A 21,775-nucleotide genomic window follows, 5' to 3' on the forward strand; every position below is an offset into this window, starting at 1 on the left:
TTGAAAAATCATTTGCTGTATTGCGAGCAGACTGCTCCTAGGCCAAGGCTGAGCTACGAGAGCAGTCTTACCTGGCCCAGAGCCATATGCGACAGCGCAGAGGATTATGGGAGTTAATCCGGCCCCACCTTAACTTTCCCACTGCGACTCAGAGTAGGCAGGCGAGTAGCACAACAGGGTCACATGACCCTCATCCAACTCATACTTACCTGGCAGGGGAGATACCATGATCACGAAGGTGGTTCACCCAGGGCGAGGCATAGCCATTGCACTGCGGCTGTGCTGACCCCTGCGAATTCCCCAAATGTGGGAATCTCGACTGCATAATTTCTGGTAGTGGGGGACTGCGTTCGCGCTCTCCCCTGTATTTCAGGTGTTTAACGAAAGAGGAGTTCCGTTGCAAATGCGACGGAAGAGAGTCGCGTCTGACGCAAACTAGCGTGAAAAGAAATGCGCGCAGTCTGTTGCCTGCGCCAAGTGTTTGCGAGTGGTTCCTTAGGTGAACTTCATTCGAGCAAGCCTGCGGTAGGCTGAGCGCCATGTCTGATGAAGCTGCATGCATCTCCAGGTGCCTTTGTTACTGAATGGAATGCGATTGTTGGATGAGCAGGCGACAACATGAAAATGTAAGCGTGCTGAGGCTCACAGATTCATATCAAAGGGTAAACGGTCTCATTCTTCTTTCTTTGAAAAATCATTTGCTGTATTGCGAGCAGACTGCTCCTAGGCCAAGGCTGAGCTACGAGAGCAGTCTTACCTGGCCCAGAGCCATATGCGACAGCGCAGAGGATTATGGGAGTTAATCCGGCCCCACCTTAACTTTCCCACTGCGACTCAGAGTAGGCAGGCGAGTAGCACAACAGGGTCACATGACCCTCATCCAACTCATACTTACCTGGCAGGGGAGATACCATGATCACGAAGGTGGTTCACCCAGGGCGAGGCATAGCCATTGCACTGCGGCTGTGCTGACCCCTGCGAATTCCCCAAATGTGGGAATCTCGACTGCATAATTTCTGGTAGTGGGGGACTGCGTTCGCGCTCTCCCCTGTATTTCAGGTATTTAACGAAAGAGGAGTTCCGTTGCAAATGCGACGGAAGAGAGTCGCATCTGACGCAAACTAGCGTGAAAAGAAATGCGCGCAGTCTGTTGCCTGCGCCAAGTGTTTGCGAGTGGTTCCTTAGGTGAACTTCATTCGAGCAAGCCTGCGGTAGGCTGAGCGCCATGTCTGATGAAGCTGCATGCATCTCCAGGTGCCTTTGTTACTGAATGGAATGCGATTGTTGGATGAGCAGGCGACAACATGAAAATGTAAGCGTGCTGAGGCTCACAGATTCATATCAAAGGGTAAACGGTCTCATTCTTCTTTCTTTGAAAAATCATTTGCTGTATTGCGAGCAGACTGCTCCTAGGCCAAGGCTGAGCTACGAGAGCAGTCTTACCTGGCCCAGAGCCATATGCGACAGCGCAGAGGATTATGGGAGTTAATCCGGCCCCACCTTAACTTTCCCACTGCGACTCAGAGTAGGCAGGCGAGTAGCACAACAGGGTCACATGACCCTCATCCAACTCATACTTACCTGGCAGGGGAGATACCATGATCACGAAGGTGGTTCACCCAGGGCGAGGCATAGCCATTGCACTGCGGCTGTGCTGACCCCTGCGAATTCCCCAAATGTGGGAATCTCGACTGCATAATTTCTGGTAGTGGGGGACTGCGTTCGCGCTCTCCCCTGTATTTCAGGTGTTTAACGAAAGAGGAGTTCCGTTGCAAATGCGACGGAAGAGAGTCGCATCTGACGCAAACTAGCGTGAAAAGAAATGCGCGCAGTCTGTTGCCTGCGCCAAGTGTTTGCGAGTGGTTCCTTAGGTGAACTTCATTCGAGCAAGCCTGCGGTAGGCTGAGCGCCATGTCTGATGAAGCTGCATGCATCTCCAGGTGCCTTTGTTACTGAATGGAATGCGATTGTTGGATGAGCAGGCGACAACATGAAAATGTAAGCGTGCTGAGGCTCACAGATTCATATCAAAGGGTAAACGGTCTCATTCTTCTTTCTTTGAAAAATCATTTGCTGTATTGCGAGCAGACTGCTCCTAGGCCAAGGCTGAGCTACGAGAGCAGTCTTACCTGGCCCAGAGCCATATGCGACAGCGCAGAGGATTATGGGAGTTAATCCGGCCCCACCTTAACTTTCCCACTGCGACTCAGAGTAGGCAGGCGAGTAGCACAACAGGGTCACATGACCCTCATCCAACTCATACTTACCTGGCAGGGGAAATACCATGATCACGAAGGTGGTTCACCCAGGGCGAGGCATAGCCATTGCACTGCGGCTGTGCTGACCCCTGCGAATTCCCCAAATGTGGGAATCTCGACTGCATAATTTCTGGTAGTGGGGGACTGCGTTCGCGCTCTCCCCTGTATTTCAGGTGTTTAACGAAAGAGGAGTTCCGTTGCAAATGCGACGGAAGAGAGTCGCGTCTGACGCAAACTAGCGTGAAAAGAAATGCGCGCAGTCTGTTGCCTGCGCCAAGTGTTTGCGAGTGGTTCCTTAGGTGAACTTCATTCGAGCAAGCCTGCGGTAGGCTGAGCGCCATGTCTGATGAAGCTGCATGCATCTCCAGGTGCCTTTGTTACTGAATGGAATGCGATTGTTGGATGAGCAGGCGACAACATGAAAATGTAAGCGTGCTGAGGCTCACAGATTCATATCAAAGGGTAAACGGTCTCATTCTTCTTTCTTTGAAAAATCATTTGCTGTATTGCGAGCAGACTGCTCCTAGGCCAAGGCTGAGCTACGAGAGCAGTCTTACCTGGCCCAGAGCCATATGCGACAGCGCAGAGGATTATGGGAGTTAATCCGGCCCCACCTTAACTTTCCCACTGCGACTCAGAGTAGGCAGGCGAGTAGCACAACAGGGTCACATGACCCTCATCCAACTCATACTTACCTGGCAGGGGAGATACCATGATCACGAAGGTGGTTCACCCAGGGCGAGGCATAGCCATTGCACTGCGGCTGTGCTGACCCCTGCGAATTCCCCAAATGTGGGAATCTCGACTGCATAATTCTGGTAGTGGGGGACTGCGTTCGCGCTCTCCCCTGTATTTCAGGTGTTTAACGAAAGAGGAGTTCCGTTGCAAATGCGACGGAAGAGAGTCGCATCTGACGCAAACTAGCGTGAAAAGAAATGCGCGCAGTCTGTTGCCTGCGCCAAGTGTTTGCGAGTGGTTCCTTAGGTGAACTTCATTCGAGCAAGCCTGCGGTAGGCTGAGCGCCATGTCTGATGAAGCTGCATGCATCTCCAGGTGCCTTTGTTACTGAATGGAATGCGATTGTTGGATGAGCAGGCGACAACATGAAAATGTAAGCGTGCTGAGGCTCACAGATTCATATCAAAGGGTAAACGGTCTCATTCTTCTTTCTTTGAAAAATCATTTGCTGTATTGCGAGCAGACTGCTCCTAGGCCAAGGCTGAGCTACGAGAGCAGTCTTACCTGGCCCAGAGCCATATGCGACAGCGCAGAGGATTATGGGAGTTAATCCGGCCCCACCTTAACTTTCCCACTGCGACTCAGAGTAGGCAGGCGAGTAGCACAACAGGGTCACATGACCCTCATCCAACTCATACTTACCTGGCAGGGGAAATACCATGATCACGAAGGTGGTTCACCCAGGGCGAGGCATAGCCATTGCACTGCGGCTGTGCTGACCCCTGCGAATTCCCCAAATGTGGGAATCTCGACTGCATAATTTCTGGTAGTGGGGGACTGCGTTCGCGCTCTCCCCTGTATTTCAGGTGTTTAACGAAAGAGGAGTTCCGTTGCAAATGCGACGGAAGAGAGTCGCGTCTGACGCAAACTAGCGTGAAAAGAAATGCGCGCAGTCTGTTGCCTGCGCCAAGTGTTTGCGAGTGGTTCCTTAGGTGAACTTCATTCGAGCAAGCCTGCGGTAGGCTGAGCGCCATGTCTGATGAAGCTGCATGCATCTCCAGGTGCCTTTGTTACTGAATGGAATGCGATTGTTGGATGAGCAGGCGACAACATGAAAATGTAAGCGTGCTGAGGCTCACAGATTCATATCAAAGGGTAAACGGTCTCATTCTTCTTTCTTTGAAAAATCATTTGCTGTATTGCGAGCAGACTGCTCCTAGGCCAAGGCTGAGCTACGAGAGCAGTCTTACCTGGCCCAGAGCCATATGCGACAGCGCAGAGGATTATGGGAGTTAATCCGGCCCCACCTTAACTTTCCCACTGCGACTCAGAGTAGGCAGGCGAGTAGCACAACAGGGTCACATGACCCTCATCCAACTCATACTTACCTGGCAGGGGAGATACCATGATCACGAAGGTGGTTCACCCAGGGCGAGGCATAGCCATTGCACTGCGGCTGTGCTGACCCCTGCGAATTCCCCAAATGTGGGAATCTCGACTGCATAATTTCTGGTAGTGGGGGACTGCGTTCGCGCTCTCCCCTGTATTTCAGGTGTTTAACGAAAGAGGAGTTCCGTTGCAAATGCGACGGAAGAGAGTCGCATCTGACGCAAACTAGCGTGAAAAGAAATGCGCGCAGTCTGTTGCCTGCGCCAAGTGTTTGCGAGTGGTTCCTTAGGTGAACTTCATTCGAGCAAGCCTGCGGTAGGCTGAGCGCCATGTCTGATGAAGCTGCATGCATCTCCAGGTGCCTTTGTTACTGAATGGAATGCGATTGTTGGATGAGCAGGCGACAACATGAAAATGTAAGCGTGCTGAGGCTCACAGATTCATATCAAAGGGTAAACGGTCTCATTCTTCTTTCTTTGAAAAATCATTTGCTGTATTGCGAGCAGACTGCTCCTAGGCCAAGGCTGAGCTACGAGAGCAGTCTTACCTGGCCCAGAGCCATATGCGACAGCGCAGAGGATTATGGGAGTTAATCCGGCCCCACCTTAACTTTCCCACTGCGACTCAGAGTAGGCAGGCGAGTAGCACAACAGGGTCACATGACCCTCATCCAACTCATACTTACCTGGCAGGGGAGATACCATGATCACGAAGGTGGTTCACCCAGGGCGAGGCATAGCCATTGCACTGCGGCTGTGCTGACCCCTGCGAATTCCCCAAATGTGGGAATCTCGACTGCATAATTTCTGGTAGTGGGGGACTGCGTTCGCGCTCTCCCCTGTATTTCAGGTGTTTAACGAAAGAGGAGTTCCGTTGCAAATGCGACGGAAGAGAGTCGCATCTGACGCAAACTAGCGTGAAAAGAAATGCGCGCAGTCTGTTGCCTGCGCCAAGTGTTTGCGAGTGGTTCCTTAGGTGAACTTCATTCGAGCAAGCCTGCGGTAGGCTGAGCGCCATGTCTGATGAAGCTGCATGCATCTCCAGGTGCCTTTGTTACTGAATGGAATGCGATTGTTGGATGAGCAGGCGACAACATGAAAATGTAAGCGTGCTGAGGCTCACAGATTCATATCAAAGGGTAAACGGTCTCATTCTTCTTTCTTTGAAAAATCATTTGCTGTATTGCGAGCAGACTGCTCCTAGGCCAAGGCTGAGCTACGAGAGCAGTCTTACCTGGCCCAGAGCCATATGCGACAGCGCAGAGGATTATGGGAGTTAATCCGGCCCCACCTTAACTTTCCCACTGCGACTCAGAGTAGGCAGGCGAGTAGCACAACAGGGTCACATGACCCTCATCCAACTCATACTTACCTGGCAGGGGAAATACCATGATCACGAAGGTGGTTCACCCAGGGCGAGGCATAGCCATTGCACTGCGGCTGTGCTGACCCCTGCGAATTCCCCAAATGTGGGAATCTCGACTGCATAATTTCTGGTAGTGGGGGACTGCGTTCGCGCTCTCCCCTGTATTTCAGGTGTTTAACGAAAGAGGAGTTCCGTTGCAAATGCGACGGAAGAGAGTCGCGTCTGACGCAAACTAGCGTGAAAAGAAATGCGCGCAGTCTGTTGCCTGCGCCAAGTGTTTGCGAGTGGTTCCTTAGGTGAACTTCATTCGAGCAAGCCTGCGGTAGGCTGAGCGCCATGTCTGATGAAGCTGCATGCATCTCCAGGTGCCTTTGTTACTGAATGGAATGCGATTGTTGGATGAGCAGGCGACAACATGAAAATGTAAGCGTGCTGAGGCTCACAGATTCATATCAAAGGGTAAACGGTCTCATTCTTCTTTCTTTGAAAAATCATTTGCTGTATTGCGAGCAGACTGCTCCTAGGCCAAGGCTGAGCTACGAGAGCAGTCTTACCTGGCCCAGAGCCATATGCGACAGTGCAGAGGATTATGGGAGTTAATCCGGCCCCACCTTAACTTTCCCACTGCGACTCAGAGTAGGCAGGCGAGTAGCACAACAGGGTCACATGACCCTCATCCAACTCATACTTACCTGGCAGGGGAGATACCATGATCACGAAGGTGGTTCACCCAGGGCGAGGCATAGCCATTGCACTGCGGCTGTGCTGACCCCTGCGAATTCCCCAAATGTGGGAATCTCGACTGCATAATTTCTGGTAGTGGGGGACTGCGTTCGCGCTCTCCCCTGTATTTCAGGTGTTTAACGAAAGAGGAGTTCAGTTGCAAATGCGACGGAAGAGAGTCGCATCTGACGCAAACTAGCGTGAAAAGAAATGCGCGCAGTCTGTTGCCTGCGCCAAGTGTTTGCGAGTGGTTCCTTAGGTGAACTTCATTCGAGCAAGCCTGCGGTAGGCTGAGCGCCATGTCTGATGAAGCTGCATGCATCTCCAGGTGCCTTTGTTACTGAATGGAATGCGATTGTTGGATGAGCAGGCGACAACATGAAAATGTAAGCGTGCTGAGGCTCACAGATTCATATCAAAGGGTAAACGGTCTCATTCTTCTTTCTTTGAAAAATCATTTGCTGTATTGCGAGCAGACTGCTCCTAGGCCAAGGCTGAGCTACGAGAGCAGTCTTACCTGGCCCAGAGCCATATGCGACAGCGCAGAGGATTATGGGAGTTAATCCGGCCCCACCTTAACTTTCCCACTGCGACTCAGAGTAGGCAGGCGAGTAGCACAACAGGGTCACATGACCCTCATCCAACTCATACTTACCTGGCAGGGGAGATACCATGATCACGAAGGTGGTTCACCCAGGGCGAGGCATAGCCATTGCACTGCGGCTGTGCTGACCCCTGCGAATTCCCCAAATGTGGGAATCTCGACTGCATAATTTCTGGTAGTGGGGGACTGCGTTCGCGCTCTCCCCTGTATTTCAGGTGTTTAACGAAAGAGGAGTTCCGTTGCAAATGCGACGGAAGAGAGTCGCATCTGACGCAAACTAGCGTGAAAAGAAATGCGCGCAGTCTGTTGCCTGCGCCAAGTGTTTGCGAGTGGTTCCTTAGGTGAACTTCATTCGAGCAAGCCTGCGGTAGGCTGAGCGCCATGTCTGATGAAGCTGCATGCATCTCCAGGTGCCTTTGTTACTGAATGGAATGCGATTGTTGGATGAGCAGGCGACAACATGAAAATGTAAGCGTGCTGAGGCTCACAGATTCATATCAAAGGGTAAACGGTCTCATTCTTCTTTCTTTGAAAAATCATTTGCTGTATTGCGAGCAGACTGCTCCTAGGCCAAGGCTGAGCTACGAGAGCAGTCTTACCTGGCCCAGAGCCATATGCGACAGCGCAGAGGATTATGGGAGTTAATCCGGCCCCACCTTAACTTTCCCACTGCGACTCAGAGTAGGCAGGCGAGTAGCACAACAGGGTCACATGACCCTCATCCAACTCATACTTACCTGGCAGGGGAGATACCATGATCACGAAGGTGGTTCACCCAGGGCGAGGCATAGACATTGCACTGCGGCTGTGCTGACCCCTGCGAATTCCCCAAATGTGGGAATCTCGACTGCATAATTTCTGGTAGTGGGGGACTGCGTTCGCGCTCTCCCCTGTATTTCAGGTGTTTAACGAAAGAGGAGTTCCGTTGCAAATGCGACGGAAGAGAGTCGCATCTGACGCAAACTAGCGTGAAAAGAAATGCGCGCAGTCTGTTGCCTGCGCCAAGTGTTTGCGAGTGGTTCCTTAGGTGAACTTCATTCGAGCAAGCCTGCGGTAGGCTGAGCGCCATGTCTGATGAAGCTGCATGCATCTCCAGGTGCCTTTGTTACTGAATGGAATGCGATTGTTGGATGAGCAGGCGACAACATGAAAATGTAAGCGTGCTGAGGCTCACAGATTCATATCAAAGGGTAAACGGTCTCATTCTTCTTTCTTTGAAAAATCATTTGCTGTATTGCGAGCAGACTGCTCCTAGGCCAAGGCTGAGCTACGAGAGCAGTCTTACCTGGCCCAGAGCCATATGCGACAGCGCAGAGGATTATGGGAGTTAATCCGGCCCCACCTTAACTTTCCCACTGCGACTCAGAGTAGGCAGGCGAGTAGCACAACAGGGTCACATGACCCTCATCCAACTCATACTTACCTGGCAGGGGAGATACCATGATCACGAAGGTGGTTCACCCAGGGCGAGGCATAGCCATTGCACTGCGGCTGTGCTGACCCCTGCGAATTCCCCAAATGTGGGAATCTCGACTGCATAATTTCTGGTAGTGGGGGACTGCGTTCGCGCTCTCCCCTGTATTTCAGGTGTTTAACGAAAGAGGAGTTCCGTTGCAAATGCGACGGAAGAGAGTCGCATCTGACGCAAACTAGCGTGAAAAGAAATGCGCGCAGTCTGTTGCCTGCGCCAAGTGTTTGCGAGTGGTTCCTTAGGTGAACTTCATTCGAGCAAGCCTGCGGTAGGCTGAGCGCCATGTCTGATGAAGCTGCATGCATCTCCAGGTGCCTTTGTTACTGAATGGAATGCGATTGTTGGATGAGCAGGCGACAACATGAAAATGTAAGCGTGCTGAGGCTCACAGATTCATATCAAAGGGTAAACGGTCTCATTCTTCTTTCTTTGAAAAATCATTTGCTGTATTGCGAGCAGACTGCTCCTAGGCCAAGGCTGAGCTACGAGAGCAGTCTTACCTGGCCCAGAGCCATATGCGACAGCGCAGAGGATTATGGGAGTTAATCCGGCCCCACCTTAACTTTCCCACTGCGACTCAGAGTAGGCAGGCGAGTAGCACAACAGGGTCACATGACCCTCATCCAACTCATACTTACCTGGCAGGGGAGATACCATGATCACGAAGGTGGTTCACCCAGGGTGAGGCATAGCCATTGCACTGCGGCTGTGCTGACCCCTGCGAATTCCCCAAATGTGGGAATCTCGACTGCATAATTTCTGGTAGTGGGGGACTGCGTTCGCGCTCTCCCCTGTATTTCAGGTGTTTAACGAAAGAGGAGTTCCGTTGCAAATGCGACGGAAGAGAGTCGCATCTGACGCAAACTAGCGTGAAAAGAAATGCGCGCAGTCTGTTGCCTGCGCCAAGTGTTTGCGAGTGGTTCCTTAGGTGAACTTCATTCGAGCAAGCCTGCGGTAGGCTGAGCGCCATGTCTGATGAAGCTGCATGCATCTCCAGGTGCCTTTGTTACTGAATGGAATGCGATTGTTGGATGAGCAGGCGACAACATGAAAATGTAAGCGTGCTGAGGCTCACAGATTCATATCAAAGGGTAAACGGTCTCATTCTTCTTTCTTTGAAAAATCATTTGCTGTATTGCGAGCAGACTGCTCCTAGGCCAAGGCTGAGCTACGAGAGCAGTCTTACCTGGCCCAGAGCCATATGCGACAGCGCAGAGGATTATGGGAGTTAATCCGGCCCCACCTTAACTTTCCCACTGCGACTCAGAGTAGGCAGGCGAGTAGCACAACAGGGTCACATGACCCTCATCCAACTCATACTTACCTGGCAGGGGAGATACCATGATCACGAAGGTGGTTCACCCAGGGCGAGGCATAGCCATTGCACTGCGGCTGTGCTGACCCCTGCGAATTCCCCAAATGTGGGAATCTCGACTGCATAATTTCTGGTAGTGGGGGACTGCGTTCGCGCTCTCCCCTGTATTTCAGGTATTTAACGAAAGAGGAGTTCCGTTGCAAATGCGACGGAAGAGAGTCGCATCTGACGCAAACTAGCGTGAAAAGAAATGCGCGCAGTCTGTTGCCTGCGCCAAGTGTTTGCGAGTGGTTCCTTAGGTGAACTTCATTCGAGCAAGCCTGCGGTAGGCTGAGCGCCATGTCTGATGAAGCTGCATGCATCTCCAGGTGCCTTTGTTACTGAATGGAATGCGATTGTTGGATGAGCAGGCGACAACATGAAAATGTAAGCGTGCTGAGGCTCACAGATTCATATCAAAGGGTAAACGGTCTCATTCTTCTTTCTTTGAAAAATCATTTGCTGTATTGCGAGCAGACTGCTCCTAGGCCAAGGCTGAGCTACGAGAGCAGTCTTACCTGGCCCAGAGCCATATGCGACAGCGCAGAGGATTATGGGAGTTAATCCGGCCCCACCTTAACTTTCCCACTGCGACTCAGAGTAGGCAGGCGAGTAGCACAACAGGGTCACATGACCCTCATCCAACTCATACTTACCTGGCAGGGGAGATACCATGATCACGAAGGTGGTTCACCCAGGGCGAGGCATAGCCATTGCACTGCGGCTGTGCTGACCCCTGCGAATTCCCCAAATGTGGGAATCTCGACTGCATAATTTCTGGTAGTGGGGGACTGCGTTCGCGCTCTCCCCTGTATTTCAGGTGTTTAACGAAAGAGGAGTTCCGTTGCAAATGTGACGGAAGAGAGTCGCATCTGACGCAAACTAGCGTGAAAAGAAATGCGCGCAGTCTGTTGCTTGCGCCAAGTGTTTGCGAGTGGTTCCTTAGGTGAACTTCATTCGAGCAAGCCTGCGGTAGGCTGAGCGCCATGTCTGATGAAGCTGCATGCATCTCCAGGTGCCTTTGTTACTGAATGGAATGCGATTGTTGGATGAGCAGGCGACAACATGAAAATGTAAGCGTGCTGAGGCTCACAGATTCATATCAAAGGGTAAACGGTCTCATTCTTCTTTCTTTGAAAAATCATTTGCTGTATTGCGAGCAGACTGCTCCTAGGCCAAGGCTGAGCTACGAGAGCAGTCTTACCTGGCCCAGAGCCATATGCGACAGCGCAGAGGATTATGGGAGTTAATCCGGCCCCACCTTAACTTTCCCACTGCGACTCAGAGTAGGCAGGCGAGTAGCACAACAGGGTCACATGACCCTCATCCAACTCATACTTACCTGGCAGGGGAGATACCATGATCACGAAGGTGGTTCACCCAGGGCGAGGCATAGCCATTGCACTGCGGCTGTGCTGACCCCTGCGAATTCCCCAAATGTGGGAATCTCGACTGCATAATTTCTGGTAGTGGGGGACTGCGTTCGCGCTCTCCCCTGTATTTCAGGTGTTTAACGAAAGAGGAGTTCCGTTGCAAATGCGACGGAAGAGAGTCGCGTCTGACGCAAACTAGCGTGAAAAGAAATGCGCGCAGTCTGTTGCCTGCGCCAAGTGTTTGCGAGTGGTTCCTTAGGTGAACTTCATTCGAGCAAGCCTGCGGTAGGCTGAGCGCCATGTCTGATGAAGCTGCATGCATCTCCAGGTGCCTTTGTTACTGAATGGAATGCGATTGTTGGATGAGCAGGCGACAACATGAAAATGTAAGCGTGCTGAGGCTCACAGATTCATATCAAAGGGTAAACGGTCTCATTCTTCTTTCTTTGAAAAATCATTTGCTGTATTGCGAGCAGACTGCTCCTAGGCCAAGGCTGAGCTACGAGAGCAGTCTTACCTGGCCCAGAGCCATATGCGACAGCGCAGAGGATTATGGGAGTTAATCCGGCCCCACCTTAACTTTCCCACTGCGACTCAGAGTAGGCAGGCGAGTAGCACAACAGGGTCACATGACCCTCATCCAACTCATACTTACCTGGCAGGGGAGATACCATGATCACGAAGGTGGTTCACCCAGGGCGAGGCATAGCTATTACACTGCGGCTGTGCTGACCCCTGCGAATTCCCCAAATGTGGGAATCTCGACTGCATAATTTCTGGTAGTGGGGGACTGCGTTCGCGCTCTCCCCTGTATTTCAGGTGTTTAACGAAAGAGGAGTTCCGTTGCAAATGCGACGGAAGAGAGTCGCGTCTGACGCAAACTAGCGTGAAAAGAAATGCGCGCAGTCTGTTGCCTGCGCCAAGTGTTTGCGAGTGGTTCCTTAGGTGAACTTCATTCGAGCAAGCCTGCGGTAGGCTGAGCGCCATGTCTGATGAAGCTGCATGCATCTCCAGGTGCCTTTGTTACTGAATGGAATGCGATTGTTGGATGAGCAGGCGACAACATGAAAATGTAAGCGTGCTGAGGCTCACAGATTCATATCAAAGGGTAAACGGTCTCATTCTTCTTTCTTTGAAAAATCATTTGCTGTATTGCGAGCAGACTGCTCCTAGGCCAAGGCTGAGCTACGAGAGCAGTCTTACCTGGCCCAGAGCCATATGCGACAGCGCAGAGGATTATGGGAGTTAATCCGGCCCCACCTTAACTTTCCCACTGCGACTCAGAGTAGGCAGGCGAGTAGCACAACAGGGTCACATGACCCTCATCCAACTCATACTTACCTGGCAGGGGAGATACCATGATCACGAAGGTGGTTCACCCAGGGCGAGGCATAGCCATTGCACTGCGGCTGTGCTGACCCCTGCGAATTCCCCAAATGTGGGAATCTCGACTGCATAATTTCTGGTAGTGGGGGACTGCGTTCGCGCTCTCCCCTGTATTTCAGGTGTTTAACGAAAGAGGAGTTCCGTTGCAAATGCGACGGAAGAGAGTCGCATCTGACGCAAACTAGCGTGAAAAGAAATGCGCGCAGTCTGTTGCCTGCGCCAAGTGTTTGCGAGTGGTTCCTTAGGTGAACTTCATTCGAGCAAGCCTGCGGTAGGCTGAGCGCCATGTCTGATGAAGCTGCATGCATCTCCAGGTGCCTTTGTTACTGAATGGAATGCGATTGTTGGATGAGCAGGCGACAACATGAAAATGTAAGCGTGCTGAGGCTCACAGATTCATATCAAAGGGTAAACGGTCTCATTCTTCTTTCTTTGAAAAATCATTTGCTGTATTGCGAGCAGACTGCTCCTAGGCCAAGGCTGAGCTACGAGAGCAGTCTTACCTGGCCCAGAGCCATATGCGACAGCGCAGAGGATTATGGGAGTTAATCCGGCCCCACCTTAACTTTCCCACTGCGACTCAGAGTAGGCAGGCGAGTAGCACAACAGGGTCACATGACCCTCATCCAACTCATACTTACCTGGCAGGGGAGATACCATGATCACGAAGGTGGTTCACCCAGGGCGAGGCATAGCCATTGCACTGCGGCTGTGCTGACCCCTGCGAATTCCCCAAATGTGGGAATCTCGACTGCATAATTTCTGGTAGTGGGGGACTGCGTTCGCGCTCTCCCCTGTATTTCAGGTGTTTAACGAAAGAGGAGTTCCGTTGCAAATGCGACGGAAGAGAGTCGCGTCTGACGCAAACTAGCGTGAAAAGAAATGCGCGCAGTCTGTTGCCTGCGCCAAGTGTTTGCGAGTGGTTCCTTAGGTGAACTTCATTCGAGCAAGCCTGCGGTAGGCTGAGCGCCATGTCTGATGAAGCTGCATGCATCTCCAGGTGCCTTTGTTACTGAATGGAATGCGATTGTTGGATGAGCAGGCGACAACATGAAAATGTAAGCGTGCTGAGGCTCACAGATTCATATCAAAGGGTAAACGGTCTCATTCTTCTTTCTTTGAAAAATCATTTGCTGTATTGCGAGCAGACTGCTCCTAGGCCAAGGCTGAGCTACGAGAGCAGTCTTACCTGGCCCAGAGCCATATGCGACAACGCAGAGGATTATGGGAGTTAATCCGGCCCCACCTTAACTTTCCCACTGCGACTCAGAGTAGGCAGGCGAGTAGCACAACAGGGTCACATGACCCTCATCCAACTCATACTTACCTGGCAGGGGAGATACCATGATCACGAAGGTGGTTCACCCAGGACGAGGCATAGCCATTGCACTGCGGCTGTGCTGACCCCTGCGAATTCCCCAAATGTGGGAATCTCGACTGCATAATTTCTGGTAGTGGGGGACTGCGTTCGCGCTCTCCCCTGTGTTTCAGGTATTTAACGAAAGAGGAGTTCCGTTGCAAATGCGACGGAAGAGAGTCGCATCTGACGCAAACTAGCGTGAAAAGAAATGCGCGCAGTCTGTTGCCTGCGCCAAGTGTTTGCGAGTGGTTCCTTAGGTGAACTTCATTCGAGCAAGCCTGCGGTAGGCTGAGCGCCATGTCTGATGAAGCTGCATGCATCTCCAGGTGCCTTTGTTACTGAATGGAATGCGATTGTTGGATGAGCAGGCGACAACATGAAAATGTAAGCGTGCTGAGGCTCACAGATTCATATCAAAGGGTAAACGGTCTCATTCTTCTTTCTTTGAAAAATCATTTGCTGTATTGCAAGCAGACTGCTCCTAGGCCAAGGCTGAGCTACGAGAGCAGTCTTACCTGGCCCAGAGCCATATGCGACAGCGCAGAGGATTATGGGAGTTAATCCGGCCCCACCTTAACTTTCCCACTGCGACTCAGAGTAGGCAGGCGAGTAGCACAACAGGGTCACATGACCCTCATCCAACTCATACTTACCTGGCAGGGGAGATACCATGATCACGAAGGTGGTTCACCCAGGGCGAGGCATAGCCATTGCACTGCGGCTGTGCTGACCCCTGCGAATTCCCCAAATGTGGGAATCTCGACTGCATAATTTCTGGTAGTGGGGGACTGCGTTCGCGCTCTCCCCTGTATTTCAGGTGTTTAACGAAAGAGGAGTTCCGTTGCAAATGTGACGGAAGAGAGTCGCATCTGACGCAAACTAGCGTGAAAAGAAATGCGCGCAGTCTGTTGCCTGCGCCAAGTGTTTGCGAGTGGTTCCTTAGGTGAACTTCATTCGAGCAAGCCTGCGGTAGGCTGAGCGCCATGTCTGATGAAGCTGCATGCATCTCCAGGTGCCTTTGTTACTGAATGGAATGCGATTGTTGGATGAGCAGGCGACAACATGAAAATGTAAGCGTGCTGAGGCTCACAGATTCATATCAAAGGGTAAACGGTCTCATTCTTCTTTCTTTGAAAAATCATTTGCTGTATTGCAAGCAGACTGCTCCTAGGCCAAGGCTGAGCTACGAGAGCAGTCTTACCTGGCCCAGAGCCATATGCGACAGCGCAGAGGATTATGGGAGTTAATCCGGCCCCACCTTAACTTTCCCACTGCGACTCAGAGTAGGCAGGCGAGTAGCACAACAGGGTCACATGACCCTCATCCAACTCATACTTACCTGGCAGGGGAGATACCATGATCACGAAGGTGGTTCACCCAGGGCGAGGCATAGCCATTGCACTGCGGCTGTGCTGACCCCTGCGAATTCCCCAAATGTGGGAATCTCGACTGCATAATTTCTGGTAGTGGGGACTGCGTTCGCGCTCTCCCCTGTATTTCAGGTGTTTAACGAAAGAGGAGTTCCGTTGCAAATGCGACGGAAGAGAGTCGCATCTGACGCAAACTAGCGTGAAAAGAAATGCGCGCAGTCTGTTGCCTGCGCCAAGTGTTTGCGAGTGGTTCCTTAGGTGAACTTCATTCGAGCAAGCCTGCGGTAGGCTGAGCGCCATGTCTGATGAAGCTGCATGCATCTCCAGGTGCCTTTGTTACTGAATGGAATGCGATTGTTGGATGAGCAGGCGACAACATGAAAATGTAAGCGTGCTGAGGCTCACAGATTCATATCAAAGGGTAAACGGTCTCATTCTTCTTTCTTTGAAAAATCATTTGCTGTATTGCGAGCAGACTGCTCCTAGGCCAAGGCTGAGCTACGAGAGCAGTCTTACCTGGCCCAGAGCCATATGCGACAGCGCAGAGGATTATGGGAGTTAATCCGGCCCCACCTTAACTTTCCCACTGCGACTCAGAGTAGGCAGGCGAGTAGCACAACAGGGTCACATGACCCTCATCCAACTCATACTTACCTGGCAGGGGAGATACCATGATCACGAAGGTGGTTCACCCAGGGCGAGGCATAGCCATTGCACTGCGGCTGTGCTGACCCCTGCGAATTCCCCAAATGTGGGAATCTCGACTGCATAATTTCTGGTAGTGGGGGACTGCGTTCGCGCTCTCCCCTGTATTTCAGGTGTTTAACGAAAGAGGAGTTCCGTTGCAAATGCGACGGAAGAGAGTCGCATCTGACGCAAACTAGCGTGAAAAGAAATGCGCGCAGTCTGTTGCCTGCGCCAAGTGTTTGCGAGTGGTTCCTTAGGTGAACTTCATTCGAGCAAGCCTGCGGTAGGCTGAGCGCCATGTCTGATGAGGCTGCATGCATCTCCAGGTGCCTTTGTTACTGAATGGAATGCGATTGTTGGATGAGCAGGCGACAACATGAAAATGTAAGCGTGCTGAGGCTCACAGATTCATATCAAAGGGTAAACGGTCTCATTCTTCTTTCTTTGAAAAATCATTTGCTGTATTGCGAGCAGACTGCTCCTAGGCCAAGGCTGAGCTACGAGAGCAGTCTTACCTGGCCCAGAGCCATATGCGACAGCGCAGAGGATTATGGGAGTTAATCCGGCCCCACCTTAACTTTCCCACTGCGACTCAGAGTAGGCAGGCGAGTAGCACAACAGGGTCACATGACCCTCATCCAACTCATACTTACCTGGCAGGGGAGATATCATGATCACGAAGGTGGTTCACCCAGGGCGAGGCATAGCCATTGCACTGCGGCTGTGCTGACCCCTGCGAATTCCCCAAATGTGGGAATCTCGACTGCATAATTTCTGGTAGTGGGGGACTGCGTTCGCGCTCTCCCCTGTATTTCAGGTGTTTAACGAAAGAGGAGTTCCGTTGCAAATGCGACGGAAGAGAGTCGCATCTGACGCAAACTAGCGTGAAAAGAAATGCGCGCAGTCTGTTGCCTGCGCCAAGTGTTTGCGAGTGGTTCCTTAGGTGAACTTCATTCGAGCAAGCCTGCGGTAGGCTGAGCGCCATGTCTGATGAGGCTGCATGCATCTCCAGGTGCCTTTGTTACTGAATGGAATGCGATTGTTGGATGAGCAGGCGACAACATGAAAATGTAAGCGTGCTGAGGCTCACAGATTCATATCAAAGGGTAAACGGTCTCATTCTTCTTTCTTTGAAAAATCATTTGCTGTATTGCGAGCAGACTGCTCCTAGGCCAAGGCTGAGCTACGAGAGCAGTCTTACCTGGCCCAGAGCCATATGCGACAGCGCAGAGGATTATGGGAGTTAATCCGGCCCCACCTTAACTTTCCCACTGCGACTCAGAGTAGGCAGGCGAGTAGCACAACAGGGTCACATGACCCTCATCCAACTCATACTTACCTGGCAGGGGAGATACCATGATCACGAAGGTGGTTCACCCAGGGCGAGGCATAGCCATTGCACTGCGGCTGTGCTGACCCCTGCGAATTCCCCAAATGTGGGAATCTCGACTGCATAATTTCTGGTAGTGGGGGACTGCGTTCGCGCTCTCCCCTGTATTTCAGGTGTTTAACGAAAGAGGAGTTCCGTTGCAAATGCGACGGAAGAGAGTCGCATCTGACGCAAACTAGCGTGAAAAGAAATGCGCGCAGTCTGTTGCCTGCGCCAAGTGTTTGCGAGTGGTTCCTTAGGTGAACTTCATTCGAGCAAGCCTGCGGTAGGCTGAGCGCCATGTCTGATGAAGCTGCATGCATCTCCAGGTGCCTTTGTTACTGAATGGAATGCGATTGTTGGATGAGCAGGCGACAACATGAAAATGTAAGCGTGCTGAGGCTCACAGATTCATATCAAAGGGTAAACGGTCTCATTCTTCTTTCTTTGAAAAATCATTTGCTGTATTGCGAGCAGACTGCTCCTAGGCCAAGGCTGAGCTACGAGAGCAGTCTTACCTGGCCCAGAGCCATATGCGACAGCGCAGAGGATTATGGGAGTTAATCCGGCCCCACCTTAACTTTCCCACTGCGACTCAGAGTAGGCAGGCGAGTAGCACAACAGGGTCACATGACCCTCATCCAACTCATACTTACCTGGCAGGGGAGATACCATGATCACGAAGGTGGTTCACCCAGGGCGAGGCATAGCCATTGCATTGCGGCTGTGCTGACCCCTGCGAATTCCCCAAATGTGGGAATCTCGACTGCATAATTTCTGGTAGTGGGGGACTGCGTTCGCGCTCTCCCCTGTATTTCAGGTGTTTAACGAAAGAGGAGTTCCGTTGCAAATGCGACGGAAGAGAGTCGCGTCTGACGCAAACTAGCGTGAAAAGAAATGCGCGCAGTCTGTTGCCTGCGCCAAGTGTTTGCGAGTGGTTCCTTAGGTGAACTTCATTCGAGCAAGCCTGCGGTAGTCTGAGCGCCATGTCTGATGAAGCTGCATGCATCTCCAGGTGCCTTTGTTACTGAATGGAATGCGATTGTTGGATGAGCAGGCGACAACATGAAAATGTAAGCGTGCTGAGGCTCACAGATTCATATCAAAGGGTAAACTTTCTCATTCTTCTTTCTTTGAAAAATCATTTGCTGTATTGCGAGCAGACTGCTCCTAGGCCAAGGCTGAGCTACGAGAGCAGTCTTACCTGGCCCAGAGCCATATGCGACAACGCAGAGGATTATGGGAGTTAATCCGGCCCCACCTTAACTTTCCCACTGCGACTCAGAGTAGGCAGGCGAGTAGCACAACAGGGTCACATGACCCTCATCCAACTCATACTTACCTGGCAGGGGAGATACCATGATCACGAAGGTGGTTCACCCAGGGCGAGGCATAGCCATTGCACTGCGGCTGTGCTGACCCCTGCGAATTCCCCAAATGTGGGAATCTCGACTGCATAATTTCTGGTAGTGGGGGACTGCGTTCGCGCTCTCCCCTGTATTTCAGGTGTTTAACGAAAGAGGAGTTCCGTTGCAAATGCGACGGAAGAGAGTCGCGTCTGACGCAAACTAGCGTGAAAAGAAATGCGCGCAGTCTGTTGCCTGCGCCAAGTGTTTGCGAGTGGTTCCTTAGGTGAACTTCATTCGAGCAAGCCTGCGGTAGGCTGAGCGCCATGTCTGATGAAGCTGCATGCATCTCCAGGTGCCTTTGTTACTGAATGGAATGCGATTGTTGGATGAGCAGGCGACAACATGAAAATGTAAGCGTGCTGAGGCTCACAGATTCATATCAAAGGGTAAACGGTCTCATTCTTCTTTCTTTGAAAAATCATTTGCTGTATTGCGAGCAGACTGCTCCTAGGCCAAGGCTGAGCTACGAGAGCAGTCTTACCTGGCCCAGAGCCATATGCGACAGCGCAGAGGATTATGGGAGTTAATCCGGCCCCACCTTAACTTTCCCACTGCGACTCAGAGTAGGCAGGCGAGTAGCACAACAGGGTCACATGACCCTCATCCAACTCATACTTACCTGGCAGGGGAGATACCATGATCACGAAGGTGGTTCACCCAGGGCGAGGCATAGCCATTGCACTGCGGCTGTGCTGACCCCTGCGAATTCCCCAAATGTGGGAATCTCGACTGCATAATTTCTGGTAGTGGGGGACTGCGTTCGCGCTCTCCCCTGTATTTCAGGTGTTTAACGAAAGAGGAGTTCCGTTGCAAATGCGACGGAAGAGAGTCGCGTCTGACGCAAACTAGCGTGAAAAGAAATGCGCGCAGTCTGTTGCCTGCGCCAAGTGTTTGCGAGTGGTTCCTTAGGTGAACTTCATTCGAGCAAGCCTGCGGTAGGCTGAGCGCCATGTCTGATGAAGCTGCATGCATCTCCAGGTGCCTTTGTTACTGAATGGAATGCGATTGTTGGATGAGCAGGCGACAACATGAAAATGTAAGCGTGCTGAGGCTCACAGATTCATATCAAAGGGTAAACGGTCTCATTCTTCTTTCTTTGAAAAATCATTTGCTGTATTGCGAGCAGACTGCTCCTAGGCCAAGGCTGAGCTACGAGAGCAGTCTTACCTGGCCCAGAGCCATATGCGACAGCGCAGAGGATTATGGGAGTTAATCCGGCCCCACCTTAACTTTCCCACTGCGACTCAGAGTAGGCAGGCGAGTAGCACAACAGGGTCACATGACCCTCATCCAACTCATACTTACCTGGCAGGGGAGATACCATGATCACGAAGGTGGTTCACCCAGGGCGAGGCATAGCCATTGCACTGCGGCTGTGCTGACCCCTGCGAATGGGGGTGCGCCGTACGGTATCGCATTTCATAAGCGATATGATTGGTGGGGGGTCTACGGATGATAATGGGCGTGTATGCTTAGAGAAAATGGGCGTGTTTAGTTTTAGGATGTCTGGAATAATTATCGCCTTGGTTTCTGGTTATTCATTCCAATTCGTAAATGATGATGGGCGTGTCGGTTTGAGGATGTCTGGAATAATTATCGCCTTGGTTTCTGGTTATTCATTCCAATTCATAAATGATGATGGGCGTGTCGGTTTGAGGATGTCTAGAATAATTATCGCCTTGGTTTCTGGTTATTCATTCTTTCTAGCATTTCTGCATTAATAGTATGTTTTATCATACACTTGGCACTCTCTGGATCTGAAATCTCTGCTACTGTTTTTTGGTAGTAATTACTTAAGTAAAGGTAATTAAAGTATATAATTTATTTTTATATATGTATATGTATATATGTGTATATATGTAAATAAACTTTATGTCATGCATTATCTGTTGATAAAGCTGAACTATTAACAAACTTTAATTGACATGTGTCACTCCTGTTACTTGTGACTGTTTTCTTTGTGTTTTCAACAGAGAATTATGAGGCAGCGACGGGGGCAAACCAAAGGACTACCAGGAATACACATGGCCAAGGTTGAGCAGCATCTGGTTGAGTGTTCTCTTGCAAGAAACTTTTGTATGATTTGGTAAAGTGCTTTCTAATACACAGTAACTCTGGTGTCGTTCTTAAACGATGTTGTCAAATAAAGCATGCTTTATTGTTATTTATTGACATTGTGTGGGCGCAAAATCACAGTAATAAAGTTCAGCACTGAAGTAAAAAAAAAATTACTCTTTATTGACCAACACATTGATGACAGCAGCATTGTACCATGGATGAGAATTCACAAAGTGCAGAGATCAATAATTGCAGCAATGCTCTCACATGTTACAACTGATGATTTATAGCAGCATTGTACCATGGATGAGAATTCACAAAGTGCAGAGATCAATAATTGCAGCAATGCTCTCACATGTTACAACTGATGATTTATAGCAGCATTGTACCATGGATGAGAATTCACAAAGTGCAGAGATCAATAATTGCAGCAATGCTCTCACATGTTACAACTGATGATTTATAGCAGCATTGTACCATGGATGAGAATTCACAAAGTGCAGAGATCAATAATTGCAGCAATGCTCTCACATGTTACAACTGATGATTTATAGCAGCATTGTACCATGGATGAGAATTCACAAAGTGCAGAGATCAATAATTGCAGCAATGCTCTCACATGTTACAACTGATGATTTATAGCAGCATTGTACCATGGATGAGAATTCACAAAGTGCAGAGATCAATAATTGCAGCAATGCTCTCACATGTTACAACTGATGATTTATAGCAGCATTGTACCATGGATGAGAATTCACAAAGTGCAGAGATCAATAATTGCAGCAATGCTCTCACATGTTACAACTGATGATTTATAGCAGCATTGTACCATGGATGAGAATTCACAAAGTGCAGAGATCAATAATTGCAGCAATGCTCTCACATGTTACAACTGATGATTTATAGCAGCATTGTACCATG

The 21,775-nt window shown here is 50.6% G+C and overlaps 29 non-coding genes and 1 pseudogene across 29 annotated transcripts; all 30 read left to right on the forward strand.

Moving 5' to 3' along the window:
• Window positions 1-201: 201 nt before the first annotated feature.
• On the forward strand, window positions 202-365 carry LOC125749719 (U1 spliceosomal RNA). Its single transcript, XR_007400015.1, has one exon. It is a non-coding gene; the product is annotated as a U1 spliceosomal RNA (small nuclear RNA).
• Window positions 366-887: 522 nt separating this feature from the next.
• On the forward strand, window positions 888-1,051 carry LOC125749720 (U1 spliceosomal RNA). Its single transcript, XR_007400016.1, has one exon. It is a non-coding gene; the product is annotated as a U1 spliceosomal RNA (small nuclear RNA).
• A 522-nt stretch (window positions 1,052-1,573) lies between these two features.
• Window positions 1,574-1,737, forward strand: LOC125749722 (U1 spliceosomal RNA). Its single transcript, XR_007400018.1, has one exon. It is a non-coding gene; the product is annotated as a U1 spliceosomal RNA (small nuclear RNA).
• A 522-nt stretch (window positions 1,738-2,259) lies between these two features.
• Window positions 2,260-2,423, forward strand: LOC125749895 (U1 spliceosomal RNA). Its single transcript, XR_007400183.1, has one exon. It is a non-coding gene; the product is annotated as a U1 spliceosomal RNA (small nuclear RNA).
• A 522-nt stretch (window positions 2,424-2,945) lies between these two features.
• LOC125749936 (U1 spliceosomal RNA) lies at window positions 2,946-3,108 on the forward strand. The gene has a single exon (XR_007400223.1). It is a non-coding gene; the product is annotated as a U1 spliceosomal RNA (small nuclear RNA).
• A 522-nt stretch (window positions 3,109-3,630) lies between these two features.
• LOC125749897 (U1 spliceosomal RNA) lies at window positions 3,631-3,794 on the forward strand. Its single transcript, XR_007400185.1, has one exon. It is a non-coding gene; the product is annotated as a U1 spliceosomal RNA (small nuclear RNA).
• A 522-nt stretch (window positions 3,795-4,316) lies between these two features.
• Window positions 4,317-4,480, forward strand: LOC125749723 (U1 spliceosomal RNA). Its single transcript, XR_007400019.1, has one exon. It is a non-coding gene; the product is annotated as a U1 spliceosomal RNA (small nuclear RNA).
• A 522-nt stretch (window positions 4,481-5,002) lies between these two features.
• LOC125749725 (U1 spliceosomal RNA) lies at window positions 5,003-5,166 on the forward strand. Its single transcript, XR_007400020.1, has one exon. It is a non-coding gene; the product is annotated as a U1 spliceosomal RNA (small nuclear RNA).
• A 522-nt stretch (window positions 5,167-5,688) lies between these two features.
• On the forward strand, window positions 5,689-5,852 carry LOC125749898 (U1 spliceosomal RNA). The gene has a single exon (XR_007400186.1). It is a non-coding gene; the product is annotated as a U1 spliceosomal RNA (small nuclear RNA).
• Window positions 5,853-6,374: 522 nt separating this feature from the next.
• On the forward strand, window positions 6,375-6,538 carry LOC125749726 (U1 spliceosomal RNA). Its single transcript, XR_007400021.1, has one exon. It is a non-coding gene; the product is annotated as a U1 spliceosomal RNA (small nuclear RNA).
• A 522-nt stretch (window positions 6,539-7,060) lies between these two features.
• Window positions 7,061-7,224, forward strand: LOC125749727 (U1 spliceosomal RNA). The gene has a single exon (XR_007400022.1). It is a non-coding gene; the product is annotated as a U1 spliceosomal RNA (small nuclear RNA).
• Window positions 7,225-7,746: 522 nt separating this feature from the next.
• LOC125749890 (U1 spliceosomal RNA) lies at window positions 7,747-7,910 on the forward strand. Its single transcript, XR_007400178.1, has one exon. It is a non-coding gene; the product is annotated as a U1 spliceosomal RNA (small nuclear RNA).
• A 522-nt stretch (window positions 7,911-8,432) lies between these two features.
• On the forward strand, window positions 8,433-8,596 carry LOC125749728 (U1 spliceosomal RNA). Its single transcript, XR_007400023.1, has one exon. It is a non-coding gene; the product is annotated as a U1 spliceosomal RNA (small nuclear RNA).
• A 522-nt stretch (window positions 8,597-9,118) lies between these two features.
• LOC125749698 (U1 spliceosomal RNA) lies at window positions 9,119-9,282 on the forward strand. Its single transcript, XR_007399995.1, has one exon. It is a non-coding gene; the product is annotated as a U1 spliceosomal RNA (small nuclear RNA).
• Window positions 9,283-9,804: 522 nt separating this feature from the next.
• LOC125749729 (U1 spliceosomal RNA) lies at window positions 9,805-9,968 on the forward strand. Its single transcript, XR_007400024.1, has one exon. It is a non-coding gene; the product is annotated as a U1 spliceosomal RNA (small nuclear RNA).
• A 522-nt stretch (window positions 9,969-10,490) lies between these two features.
• On the forward strand, window positions 10,491-10,654 carry LOC125749730 (U1 spliceosomal RNA). The gene has a single exon (XR_007400025.1). It is a non-coding gene; the product is annotated as a U1 spliceosomal RNA (small nuclear RNA).
• A 522-nt stretch (window positions 10,655-11,176) lies between these two features.
• Window positions 11,177-11,340, forward strand: LOC125749731 (U1 spliceosomal RNA). The gene has a single exon (XR_007400026.1). It is a non-coding gene; the product is annotated as a U1 spliceosomal RNA (small nuclear RNA).
• Window positions 11,341-11,862: 522 nt separating this feature from the next.
• On the forward strand, window positions 11,863-12,026 carry LOC125749935 (U1 spliceosomal RNA). The gene has a single exon (XR_007400222.1). It is a non-coding gene; the product is annotated as a U1 spliceosomal RNA (small nuclear RNA).
• Window positions 12,027-12,548: 522 nt separating this feature from the next.
• On the forward strand, window positions 12,549-12,712 carry LOC125749732 (U1 spliceosomal RNA). The gene has a single exon (XR_007400027.1). It is a non-coding gene; the product is annotated as a U1 spliceosomal RNA (small nuclear RNA).
• Window positions 12,713-13,234: 522 nt separating this feature from the next.
• LOC125749734 (U1 spliceosomal RNA) lies at window positions 13,235-13,398 on the forward strand. The gene has a single exon (XR_007400029.1). It is a non-coding gene; the product is annotated as a U1 spliceosomal RNA (small nuclear RNA).
• A 522-nt stretch (window positions 13,399-13,920) lies between these two features.
• LOC125749903 (U1 spliceosomal RNA) lies at window positions 13,921-14,084 on the forward strand. Its single transcript, XR_007400191.1, has one exon. It is a non-coding gene; the product is annotated as a U1 spliceosomal RNA (small nuclear RNA).
• A 522-nt stretch (window positions 14,085-14,606) lies between these two features.
• LOC125749735 (U1 spliceosomal RNA) lies at window positions 14,607-14,770 on the forward strand. The gene has a single exon (XR_007400030.1). It is a non-coding gene; the product is annotated as a U1 spliceosomal RNA (small nuclear RNA).
• Window positions 14,771-15,292: 522 nt separating this feature from the next.
• LOC125749901 (U1 spliceosomal RNA) lies at window positions 15,293-15,454 on the forward strand. The gene has a single exon (XR_007400189.1). It is a non-coding gene; the product is annotated as a U1 spliceosomal RNA (small nuclear RNA).
• A 523-nt stretch (window positions 15,455-15,977) lies between these two features.
• LOC125749736 (U1 spliceosomal RNA) lies at window positions 15,978-16,141 on the forward strand. Its single transcript, XR_007400031.1, has one exon. It is a non-coding gene; the product is annotated as a U1 spliceosomal RNA (small nuclear RNA).
• A 522-nt stretch (window positions 16,142-16,663) lies between these two features.
• Window positions 16,664-16,827, forward strand: LOC125749843 (U1 spliceosomal RNA). The gene has a single exon (XR_007400133.1). It is a non-coding gene; the product is annotated as a U1 spliceosomal RNA (small nuclear RNA).
• A 522-nt stretch (window positions 16,828-17,349) lies between these two features.
• On the forward strand, window positions 17,350-17,513 carry LOC125749737 (U1 spliceosomal RNA). Its single transcript, XR_007400032.1, has one exon. It is a non-coding gene; the product is annotated as a U1 spliceosomal RNA (small nuclear RNA).
• Window positions 17,514-18,035: 522 nt separating this feature from the next.
• Window positions 18,036-18,199, forward strand: LOC125749859 (U1 spliceosomal RNA). The gene has a single exon (XR_007400148.1). It is a non-coding gene; the product is annotated as a U1 spliceosomal RNA (small nuclear RNA).
• A 522-nt stretch (window positions 18,200-18,721) lies between these two features.
• On the forward strand, window positions 18,722-18,885 carry LOC125749738 (U1 spliceosomal RNA). Its single transcript, XR_007400033.1, has one exon. It is a non-coding gene; the product is annotated as a U1 spliceosomal RNA (small nuclear RNA).
• Window positions 18,886-19,407: 522 nt separating this feature from the next.
• On the forward strand, window positions 19,408-19,571 carry LOC125749739 (U1 spliceosomal RNA). The gene has a single exon (XR_007400034.1). It is a non-coding gene; the product is annotated as a U1 spliceosomal RNA (small nuclear RNA).
• A 522-nt stretch (window positions 19,572-20,093) lies between these two features.
• LOC125749947 (U1 spliceosomal RNA) lies at window positions 20,094-20,223 on the forward strand (annotated as a pseudogene).
• Window positions 20,224-21,775: the final 1,552 nt, after the last annotated feature.

The sequence above is a fragment of the Brienomyrus brachyistius genome, chromosome 9 (assembly GCF_023856365.1).
Source record: "Brienomyrus brachyistius isolate T26 chromosome 9, BBRACH_0.4, whole genome shotgun sequence".
In the NCBI taxonomy this organism is placed as follows: Eukaryota; Metazoa; Chordata; class Actinopteri; order Osteoglossiformes; family Mormyridae; genus Brienomyrus; species Brienomyrus brachyistius.